Raw genomic sequence first — 12,225 nt, 5'->3', positions numbered from 1 at the left:
TGATTTTCAAATGATTTTTCATCAATTGAAGTTCGGTGTTTAGTTTGCACATGAGCGATTCATTCACTCCATGAACTTCATCATCGCCGATGAATTCTAACCCCGGAGCATTCACTTCTATTTTCAGTGATGATGGTGTCGTGCAAATAGGATGGAGGGAGTAAAGTCGAAAAGTGAGAGGTTATGGTGATATGTTGTGAGAAAAGGGTTAAAAGAAAATGATACCCTTCCCTAAATTCTCAAATCGCCGGCTAAAACAAATTTCTATCGGATGTCATTTGTTGATATCTTGATTAAGACTTCATGGACCCAGTGAAGCGATGCACATCTTTACCTACGCACTCAAGTATTTCTTAACAAATACTTGTTTTATTTCTCACGGAGATTTTCACATTTCTATTAACTCTTCGTTTGGAAGATGTTGATATTGAAAAAGGGCGACACTCTGCTCCGGTCCCCGACTTCATTTGATCATGTTGTGTCTATAGCTATCTTGCTTGATCATTAATTTGATCCTTATTCATTTTCTTAAGACACATTTGAGTCATATCTTTGTGATATCATTGCATATCTATGTGATATAGCCGGAACATTTATAGTGATATCTTAATTGATATTCCACTATGATCAAATGGAAATCCTACCAATGCTCATATCTTTTCCAACATTGAACCTAGGTCTCATAATTACATTTATGTGATTATTGAGTGAACGAGAAGTCTATCAGTGACCTCAGATGTTTTCTAAAAGTCTTTAAGGATAATAGATTATGGTTATCGAACGCCTTAGGTGATACTAACCATGATTTCTATTCTTAAAGCAATCTCGTAGTTGAAAAGCTACAAGACCGAACTATGTTAGAAAATTGCTTTGTGCATAATTCAATGATACATAGGAAATCCGAAAAAGATTTTTGAACATGTTAACGGATCATCCTTATCCGGATTTTTTTTTTATTTTCCATTTCTCATCTCACAAACACAAAACCCACCAATACCATACTATAACATTTATACCAACAACTTCAACCTTACATTTTAGTTACCCTTAGGATTCTTTGGGTTAGGACTATTGAATTGGGTTGATGTGTTGATGTTTGATATTTCTCCACGCAAATCTAGTTTTAACTTGTGATATTTCTTTTCGTATTCTATCACTCAATGTTTGCATAATGACATTGCTTCCCAACTTTGTCATTATGAGGGGGAGAAAAAGATTATGATTGATTGAGAAAGAAAACCTTTGAACTTGATTTGTGCAAACATGGAGTTAGTAAGAAGGTTGTATTGAGTGTATGGAGGTTACCGATAAAAGATAAGAGAGAATATTTAGTGTATGAGATTGATGGGAAAACTTGCAATTAATGGAATTTCAGTCAATTGAGCTCAGATTTTCAGATTTGAGTTGTTCATTTTCAGAATTGAGTTCTTGACTTGAAAAAAAGATAAGGATATGATGTCCAAAAATGCTTCAAAATGCTTACACTCATGAATTGAGGGGGAACATGATTAATTCAAGTTTTGTTCAAAAGTTTACTCTCCAAAGTGTTTATGTTAAAATGACAAAGATCAAAGCTACAAAAGTTGAAAGATTGATTGGAAGATTCAAGACAAAGAAGTAAAGCTTCGAAAGAGTCTTCATCAACACATTTCATTCAAGATCTTCAAAGTCATATAATAATACTTGATCAAGAAGCTTCAATGCAAATATCAAGGAGGAGAGTTTAAGTTTTTGATACTTCATTCTAAGGAAACAAATTTTCATTCAAGAATCGAAGATTGAAGAATCAAAGCCAAATTTATACCTTCCACACTTCAAAAGACAACTCTGATTCATGGTTCAACAATTTTCAAAGATTCTAGACTCATTCATTTTATTCTCTGTTCAAAAAGAACATTGAGAATTTCATCATGTTTTAACTTCAAGAAGTCCAAGACCAAGATTGATTTAACTTCTCCAGAGACAATGAGAAAGCTTTGAAGACTTGTTTCATCACACCAACTGTCTTCACCATCGGGCTCATCAACTTATTTCCTACAAGACAAAATAACACGTATGTCATTCATTACAATATATCACTAAGGGGGAGAATGTTAGAAATTCAAAAATAGTGATAAATTGTAATTAAAATTAGTGGACTTAGTTGTTGTTAAGACATGGTGAAATGATTTCTAAGGTTGAAGGACTAGGAGTGTTAATTAGCTTAATTGTAGATTTAGACTATAAATACCCTCAACTCCTTAGAAATCATAAGCCTTTGATCCATTTTTTACACACACTTAATACTAGTTCGTTCCAATCTCTCTCTCTCTCTCTAGAAATCACACACACTAAACACACCAAGAACACACACTTGATCCGCCATTGTTGAGATCGAATTCAGAGAAGAAATCGTGTTATGACAGGAAGTTATGATGTGTGTTAGTCAGAGTACTAGGAAGCAAATTTTTACAAGCAATAATTGAAGCCCTTGGGATTGAAATTGCAAGTTAAAAATGCAACACTATTTCATTAGTATCTGTGTGCAGACATCGTGTCACTTGTTCAAGTAGCACAACACCAAAGGGAAACAGTTTGAAGATGAAGTTGGAGTTCTTTCGATAACAAGCGACATTGACGCAATCCGTTTAATTCACCTAAGAATATTAATTTGAGTTGTCCTTTTATCCTTTCTATGAAGTATGAAGTCTTACTACCCACTTCCACCTTGAAACTAGTCAACTGAATTTCGAAAATTTTGAGGACCAAACACGATGAAAGCATTGTTCTTCTTTTCCAAAGAATTGCGATTCCCACGATCCACGGATGACTCGATGCAACACCTGAGAGTGGTGGAATCCGCCTTGATCATTGTAGTTTACTATTTCTTGTGCTTGTTATTTGGTTCGTGGACTTAATATCCAAGTATGGTGGACGCATTTGTACTTGGAAATTGGTTCACATGTTTGTACATGGTAAATTCTTTTTATCAAATAAAGCTATGGTGAATGTTATTTATAATCCTTTGTTTTGAATACTCGACTTTCTGTACATCTGATTGTTCCGCCTTAGTTGGGGTGTTACATCATCTACAAATCTTTCTGGTAACATAAACATGGTTCCCAAATAAATATGCATGGAAGTTAGAACAGACTGGATCAACTGAAGTCGTCTCGCGAAAGAGTGGCACTTAGTTTTCCAATCAGAAATGTGGTTTTGGACTCTTTCAACCAGCTCTCTACAGTCTTGGTAAATCAATCGAGTGGAAACAAGGGGCACACCCAAGTACTTTACAGGCAAAGTTCCCTCTTCAAAAGGCAGAACTGATAAGATTGCGATCTTTATATGAAAGAGAACATTATAAAAATATGTCGTGCTCTTGGGTAGGCTAGGTGCCAGACCTGATGCTTGTTTAAACTCCTCCAAAGTGTCCATAATCCATAATAACTATTGTATATGGTACATCCATATGCATAAATATAATAAGATCATATGTAAAAGAAAGGTTAATACACCTTGGATGATAGATAAAGTCTTCAGAATTGCGAATTCTCCATTTAAGAATAAGTGTCAAAATCTCCATAACAAGTACAAAGAGATATGGTGATAAAGTATCATCCTGTCTCAAACCCATTGTTGAGTCTTGGATTCGCTTACCAGACTTGGTCGTTGACTTAGGTCGTAAGCAAGTCATCAGCGAGCCCAGTGACTCTCTTCAGCGGGTGGTATGCTTCCCAAATTGTATGTCAAGGCGGGAAGATTTCAAACAAGATGAAGACAAAAGTCACATGGTGGTTCCTCCAACTGTAATTTACCTTGTATGGCAAAGGTACAGTTGGAACCAAAAGCAAGGGTTTTCTCTTTCATACCCATTTTGGTAAAGAAGACAAAGGCTCCTGAATTCAAGTACAAAGAGCCAATGGGACATCGACAACCACCAGCAAGTCTCTATTAAGGGAAGGCTGGGTTGCCCTAATTCGCCTCTATAAAAGGCAACACAGCCGCACCATTTATTGTGTGTTTGTCACCATAAAAAGTGTGTGTCACTTTACTTGTAATTGTTCAAGTTTTTAGTGTGTCTAGACTTAGCAATTACTTTCTTCATTTGTATTCTTGTAAGTCAAGTTGTAATATCGACCATGTATTCATCGTTTAATTAATGATACATATGATTAGACGTGCCTAGATTCCTTGCACTTGAACTTGTTATTGTTCTTGTTATTTACTTTTTGTTCTTTACTTTCTACCTAGTTAATTATAATACAAGTTGTGCATTCGTGGACTATCACCCCTTTTGCCCAGGAAAAAACCATGAAAAGAACCATTAATACAAATGAAATATGGAGACGTAGCCACACAAAACATAATCTAACGAACTATATGTGGGTGGAACCCAAATTCAATCAGAATTCTCTTCAAGAATCTCCAATCAACTGTATCATAAGACTTTTGGATGTCAACCTTTAGAGCACATCATGGAGTACCTTTATCCAACTGATATTTGTGCATCAATTCTTGCGTTAAGAGTATGTTATCAGAGATATTCCGTCCAAGAATGAATGCAGATTGATTGCAAGGAACTAGATCAGAAAGACAATCTTTAATCCTGTTTGCTATGATTTTTGTAATGCATTTGAGAGTTACATTACATAGCGAGATAAACCGAAAGTCAGAAATCCTGGATGGAGCAGCAACTTTAGGTAATAAAGATACAATCGTATGGTTTACCTACTTCAAAAGTTTCCCACTCTTGAAAAAATCCTAGACCGCCTCGACCACATTAAGACCAACAATTTCCCAAGACTTTTTGAAGAATAACCATCAGGACCTGGTGCTTTGTCATCTCCCTTATCAAACATAGCTTTTTTCACCTCATCACTAGTAACAAAACGCACAATATGGATAGCCTATTCATTTCATAACTTTTTAGTGAATAAACCATTAGAATGAAAATTAGAGACCATACCAAGGGAACCAAAAAACTGTTTGTAGTGAGCCATAAAAGTCGGACCCACTATATTTTCAATAAATCGTTTTCCTTGAGAATCAATAGCAGCGTCTATACGATCCTAGATTTTCGAGCTTTAACAACCATATAAAAGTATGCGGAATTTGAGTCACCAACTTAAAGCCAATTCACCTTGGCTTTTTGCTTTAAAAGTCTAACTTCATCTAAAACCGCTTCATTAAAAGCCTGTAAATAAAAGGATCTTCCTCAATGGCTTTTTGAACCTCATCTAATTCATGCCTTAGTTTAGTAATTTTGTCATGGAGATTTCCCTTGCTAAACAATAATTTTTGAAAAGGCTGCTTTAGAGATTTTATCTTTTTGCCCAACCTAAACATATGATGACCCTCGATAACCTTGTTCCAGGAATCCATCACAACCTGTTTAAAATCAAAATGATACACAAGGAGATTAGAGAACTTAAAAGGTTTTGGTTTGAATCTTATAGCCATAGGAACACTCAGCATCATAAGAGCATGATCAAACAATCTATACAGTTGAAAGTAGGCATGCGCTCTAGTAAAATCATTCCAAAAGAACTGGTTTGCCATGATTCGATCTAGCTTTTTCAAAATACCCATACTACCTTTTGGTTTCTGATTTCACGTGAAGTGCAAACCACTCCTATTAATATCCACTACTTCAAGCTCATCCACGCAATCTTTGAATTCTCTCATAGTGATATCAACCTTAGAAGAACCAACTGATTTATCTTGAAGAAATAATGCAACATTAAAGTCACCAAATAATACCGAAGGCTTATCACATACAAACGCCTTATGGGTACATATATTATGCTACAATTCCCTTCTATGGACATAATAATTATGTGCATAGATAAACGAACAAAACATAGCATTTTTATTAGCCTTAAAAATAGTCTGAGTGCGTGTAACTTGATCGGTTTGTGAGATAACCATCAAGTCCACCATAGCCTGGTCCCATCCTAGAATAATTCGAGAATTCTTTTCGCATAGATTAGCATTAGAAGACCAGCTCCAATTAGTAAAAATACTACTACACATATTACCAAGTTTCAAAATAGAAACATGTGATTAAAGAATAGCACGGACAAATAACTTATTCTCGCTAATTACCTGCTGAACCTCACTTTGTTTAGGGGTGTGATTCATACCCCTAATATTCCAAGATGCAAGACTAAATATTGGAAACCCCTTGACTGGAGTGCTTGCCCCCTCAGGTTTCACCATATACTCTGATGTTTCATCGAAAGCAACTTCAATCTCATCATCCTCTTCTTCAATATGTAGTTGAAAGGCCTTCTTTCAAACCATCACCCTCCAAGAACACATTGGCATTATTCCCGGCTAACAAATCATAAGTGTTATTAAGAGAAATATGTTGGTTTGCTTTACTTGACGATGATCCAACCAAGTTACTACCATTATGTTCATGGGGATTAGTCGAAGATTGTTTATTTCCATATGGAAGCTTTACCCTATAAACCATTTGAGGCTTTGATTTTTGTAAACAAATTCCAGCAAGTTCTTTTTCATTTTGTTGCGTTTTTGCCTTCCCTTTCTTGCGAACATCTTTGGTAAAGTCCTCTTCATGTTGAGTAGTTACAACCGGTTCCACCTGTTTTTGTAATGGACAATGTAAATCGTCATGACCAAATATTTTGCAAAAAGAATAGTGTGGTGGTCGCCATACATACTCAGTCTTAACTATTTTTGTTGGAAAACCGTCGCCATGTAGGTTTGGGATACCAATAGAAAGCTCACTCTTCAAGTCATTCCTAGTATCCAACTCAATTAAAGCACGAGCATAACTACTCTGCCCCCATGATTCCAAACACATAGTACTTGTATAGGAATCTAGCAACATCGGTTTTCCTATTTTAGTTGCTAACATGCTGAGGCCATCTTCTGTGAATGCAACCAATGACACATTGTGCAATTTAACCCACACAAGAAACTTTGATATTTCAGATTTGGATAACTTTGCTGTAGGAGTCCATACACTTAAGATAATAGGCACAGATCGAATTAACCAAGGCCCTTGCTCCAACACTTTAACCATACTGCATTATCTTTAAGTTTAAAGAAATCGAATCCCGATGAGTTCATCATGACTCTCTTTAAACCATATTTAGCCTAGACATTCTTAACATAACTCTCCATAATTGGATAAGCTAGCCTTTTCCCAAGAAAATAACCAAAAACCGTACTTGCAAATCTATTATTGACCTCAATTACAAATTCCTTAGGAATAAATAGGTCAATACCATCCATTGTCAATTACATAGACTAAGAATGAAAGTTTACCTTTTTTGCATTTGTTTCAAATTTTTCGCTCTGCATCATACCATAAGACAATGGAGGCTTAGGCCTCACACCCTGTCCATCACCCTCATTATTCTTGATAATATTCGATCCATCATTCTTAGGAGAGACAACCTCATCAACCAAAGGTACTGGCTGATTGGGATCAAAAGAGATATAACCTTCATACATATTTTGTTCAATATTACTCTTTTCGCCAAGGTTGACCTCACTTTTTTCAGCCGTTACTTCCTTCCCAACCGAGGAAGTTGGAACAGGGTCATTTACAACATTAGAGATCGAAACATCAGGAGTTTTAGTAATGGAATGCAAACCACCACCTACTTCTTCGTTGACTTTATCTATATTAGCATCTTTAGTATTCACCAGCCTAGCATGGGCATCCGTACTAGGAAGGTTACTTTGCTTTGTACTAGAATTTGAACTACCACCTTTGTAAGGTACCGTATTGTTGCGTAGATCGTAATAAGATGTGATTTGTTATGTCAAGAGTGTTGAATCCTCTTGAGATAACTAGATTGCTATTGCCTTTTGCTAATTAATGAGTAATTAATCAACCTAACGAGATGCACAAAGCTTGTGGTTGGTGTAGGAGGTCACACGAGCAACAAGTCAAACGAATTCGTAAATTCGTGAACAATTCACTCAAAAGCTTTCTCAATTGAATACCTAATTTCATAGAGTAGGTTTGTATTTATACTAGTAGGGTTTTGGTTCGTGTGGGCTTTGGCCTTAATCGACGTAATTAAGCTCAAATGTCAATTAACCAACCAACCTCGTGCTGACGTCAGTACGAGGGTAATCCTATGTACACTGAAATGCGCAAACTCTATTTGTACACTGAAACGCACATATGAAGCGCAGTTGGCAAAACACTCAAATTAGGTCCATCAGTGAAACACGCATATTAAGCCCACTTGACAAATACGCATAATTCACTTAACCCAGTTTTCTTGATTCATGTGATCCTTGAGTAACACTTTGAAAGTTCACTAAGAATTTTCATGAACCCGGTATGATTAACGAGAATAATTCTTCAGAGAACACGATGAACTAGACACAAATCTCTTTTTCATATCATAATCATTTGTACTTTTCTCGATAAAGAAATACCAGATAGATGTCACGACTTAAACACAATTTGAAATGTACAATAATTAAATTAAGATTCATTATGTCATTAATTAATCAATGATTTACAATCTATCACGTTAAGTATTTGATAACCACAGACATTGGACACAATCAATGATGTGAACTAAATTCAAATACATCAAAAATAAAAAGATACAAGATTGAATATTCATCATAGTCAATCTCTCCATCTTTATTTTTGTCTCTGTTTGAATCTAGAAGAGTTGTTGATGTGCTAGTGTATTCTGCTTCCATTTTAAGCTTGAGCTTTCTCTATTCCAGACTGGATAGACTCAATTTTCATACACTTTGGAAATCCTTTATCTTAGCGGTTGACACGCATCCATCTGAGATAAATAATTCTACGAACACATTGACGAACTCAATGAGAATTATACAACACATGTACTATCCTCAAATTCAAATAACTGAATTCAGAATATACTTAAACAAATATAAGTGATAACAAACAATAGATTCTCACAATTAAGATTAGAATCCAAGCACTTATCAAGTTATATCATACAAAAAGCATATTGAATTCGATTATTTAAACAAAAATTGCAAATCAAAATATCTGTCAAATACATCAATTGAATGACTCCTTTTGACCTATTTTGACTGAAATCATAAGTACTAAACTTAGTTTTTCAAGCAATTCAATAGCAAGACCCAATTCAAGGTATACTAAACGCACTCAAATTAAAGTCTTGACTTACACTATATCCTTATCATGATATATGTTTCAGCAGTGTTCACCAATATAAGTGCACATCTATGTCAATAGCAGTCTAAATTGTTTGGGCTTATAATGTAATATGTATTTGTAATGTGATTGTTATTAATGAACTTTGGATTATGCATAAAATACTAGTATTGAACGTATAATTAATCTGCTTTAGGAGGAAATGCGACCTCGTATTTTTTGGGTCAAATACGAGGCAAGCTATAGGAATATGAACCCGTATTTGCAGGGACAAATACGAGACTAGAGCACGAATACGACCTCGTAATTGGGTCGAGCTGGGCCAGAAATACGACCTAGTCGGGCTGAAGCCTTTTGGGTGTTTCCTATAAATACCAGAACCCTAACAGAGATTAGGGTTGAACATTTGTCTAATTATCAAGCTAGTATAGCAGGTTAATAGGTCAAAGGATTGTTCCACTAGACCGAAGAAGATCTGAGAGGCAGTAGGTGATCTAGGGGCTTCGTTGTGAATCACCGAGTTATAGAGAGGGATTCCGCACCTCTGATAACTAGAGCAAACTATTAACGATCCAATTCAGGGGGACTTACAAGTGGGTATCAGAGCCTCTTGGTTTCATACCGGAAGGTTATAGTTTGTGGTAATAGACAACGTTTGATTTAGGGTCGTTTAGACGTGATTCTTTCACGAGTTTACGACCGAAAATCTTGTTCGTCGTATATCTTGGTATTTGTAGCCGTCGAAAGTGTGTTTTTGGCTTTTAGTGTTTCGAATTCAAGAGAATTGAAGACTTAGCATCGTTTGCGACCTCGCGGGCTCATATTACCTCATCCAACTCGTATTTCGACTTGGGTAGCTAATTATGACCTCGCCAGTTCAATTGCGACCTCGTATTTATTTGACCTCGTTTATTTTAAACAGTTCGTGAACTTTGCTAGCTCGGAGAAAATGACGTCTCAATTACCCGCAAACTATCAGGCTTTGCTGAATCAAATGATTCTGATGGATCATGAAACCGAAAAGGACAATTCACCACCAAAGTTGATAAGCCTTGACAAATACTTCAATTGGTAGGGCAGATTCGAGTCGTACTATAGATTGATGGATGTGAGGATGTGGATGTGCATTACAAATGGTTATACTCTTCCTACGGTGTTGGGTGAGACTCCAGGTTCAACCAGTGCTAGGCTAGCTTCATATGAACAAATGGACGTTGATAAAAAGAAAGATTATGAAGTTGAAAGCAAGGCATTAGGATCTTTTCGAATGGCTCTCTAACAGGAAGTTCTGCATCTGTTTGAAAAGTATGATACAGCTAAAGGCTTATGGGATGCACTCATTGTGAAGGTGACGATGATCTCTTGAAGAGTAGGAAAGACTTGTTGAAGAAGCAGTATTATGTTTTTATTGGCTTCAAAGATGAATCTCTTGATGAGACGCTGGTTCGTTACAGTGATTTGTTGGTTGAGCTTGCTTACTTTGGGTACAATCCGGATCCAGAAGATGTTATCGAGAAGTTGTTGGAGGCACTTCCTATTAAGTAGGAAGGATTTATTACTTCTATCCAACAAAATCCCGACTTCAGTAAATAGACTCTGAAGCAGATTATTTGAAAGCTAAGAAGCCAGTATATGAAAAGAAAATCGAAGGAAGCAGGCAGCAGTGATTTTGTTCAGGGTCTTGAACTCTATCATAGAAGGACAAACATTCCTTCCTCAAGATCTACAAGTGGAGGGATAACTGCCTTCTACAGGCATGATGAGAAAATAACCAGGACGATGGATTCTGACAACAACTTGGTGTATGTAAGTTCTCCAGAATCAGCGATTGTTGTTCATAATGGTAATCAGAATAGTAATTCTCCAAGCTCGGGTTTAACAGGTATGCCGATGAGCATAAGATCCATAGAGGGACATCTGGGCATGCTCGCTTCTTTTGTGTCGGATCATGAAAAGCTATATGGAGGAAAACTGACTTATCCTGAACTGGTTAGGGAGGATTACAAGCAAGTTGATCCAAATGATCTGGAAGAAATGGACCTGAACTGGCAATTGGCTATGTTAACATTGAGAGTTCAACGTTTCACTGATAGAACCAGAAGGAAGGTCACAGACGGCAAAGTAGGGTTTGATAAGACTAAGGTGAAGTGTTTCAACTGTGATGGCTTTGGACATTTTTCTCGTGAATTTCAGAGGCCAAGACAGGACAACAATTCAGCTACAGGTCGTCAGATTATCAATCAAGGTGGTTCTAATGTTGGTCAGAATTCAGGGCGTCAATATGCTAATACTGGGAACCGAAGCTCAGGAGAAGTTGACAACTCAAGAGCATTGGTGGTTCAAAATGATGGTACATATAATTGGGCTTCAACTAGTACCGATGATCAGAATCATGCATTCATGGCTGAAATTCAAGACTTTGATGGAGGGACGAATGTTCTTGTTGATAATTCATTCGACTATACACTATATGCCAACAGGGATGATCTTGATAGTTTTCATCAGAAGGTAGAAGAGGAACCTGAACTATTAGATCCAGTAAGAGCTGAAATTAAAAAGGTTTCCACTGAAGCCGAAATTGCTGAGGTTATAGAGGCTTCTTCTGAAGCTGAATCTAGTTCAAAATCACAGAAAAGGGACAAAGGTGTAAAGATTAAGATACCCGATAATCTAAGCACAAAAGAGCTAATGAGTTTTGTAGCTAATCTTGAGGCTCCAGAACAACAGGTAAGTTTTTCTCTACATGCTTTTGTTTCTGTATGTAAGCATAGCATAAGTTTATCTTGCATAGTTACTCATCTTAACAAGGAGATTGAGTTAGCAAAGACCCGATTAAATGATGCTAATAGTGATAGAACTAAGCTAACAACTGATGTAATGGTATTTAAAGGTCATGTTAAAACATATCTTAATCGAAAAAAATCTGAAGAAGATAGGTTTGAGTCCCTTAGAGTTAAATATGCACAGTTACTGGGCAGAAATCAAATGCTTGATATAGATTATGAAAGGGTAGTTAAGGAAAGTGCTAATTAAGATAAGGAATTAGCTGATTCTAGGGTACAAATTATTGAACTAAGTGGCAAACTAAACAA

Source organism: Erigeron canadensis, chromosome 4 (assembly GCF_010389155.1).
Source record: "Erigeron canadensis isolate Cc75 chromosome 4, C_canadensis_v1, whole genome shotgun sequence".
Classification (NCBI taxonomy): domain Eukaryota; kingdom Viridiplantae; phylum Streptophyta; class Magnoliopsida; order Asterales; family Asteraceae; genus Erigeron; species Erigeron canadensis.
Note: the sequence above shows the minus strand (reverse complement) of the source record.